Source organism: Meleagris gallopavo, chromosome 6 (assembly GCF_000146605.3).
Source record: "Meleagris gallopavo isolate NT-WF06-2002-E0010 breed Aviagen turkey brand Nicholas breeding stock chromosome 6, Turkey_5.1, whole genome shotgun sequence".
Lineage (NCBI taxonomy): Eukaryota > Metazoa > Chordata > Aves > Galliformes > Phasianidae > Meleagris > Meleagris gallopavo.
In genome coordinates, this window is record NC_015016.2 from 21283668 (window position 1) to 21284389 (window position 722).

The following is a 722-nucleotide window of genomic DNA, read 5'->3' on the forward strand; positions in this document are numbered from 1 at the left end:
TTTTTAATCATAAACAATGAAGTCCTTATGGATTATGTCAGAATGAAATGAAATCAGTGTGATTCAGTGGGAAACACCGCTGCGTTTCTTTGCTTTTGAATACTGCATTTAATTAAAGCCTATAGTAGATATGCTAATGAAACTCATTAAGCTCATTAATTTATCTTAAAAAAAAAAAATGTCACTTACAGACTTGTCTTCAAATCCTTGAAGATTGATAAATTGAAAAGCCAAATAAGCCTGAATTCAGAAGAATTTTTCTTGCTCTAATTTGTTTCCAAAACTGTAATGTTGCATGTGGAAATAATAATCAGTGTATTCTAAAATTCTTTAATTTCACTGTGGAGTGGAACTTTGTTTCCTTCAGATTTTACCCAAAATGTTCTGCTTAATTTTGGGATCAAGGAGCTTGGGAAACTAGAGTGCAAGTCACTTGTATTCTGGTTATCTGATTCTTGTACAGTGACAATTATCAGTTCCTCTCACCTACTTTATAGATGTTTTTGTATCATTCATCCTGGAAATATTTCCTTTTAATATATACACACATTAGCCTTTATCTCTGTGCTGATTTGCAGCTGCATCATTTGTCAGGGGTAGTAAACTGTTGGAAAATATTACAACTTGTGCTGTTAGCTTTTCTGGTTTTTTTGTGTTTGTCAAAGATGTTTATACATAAGAACTGCATCGGAATTTATACATCACGTTTAAGCCTTGAACAC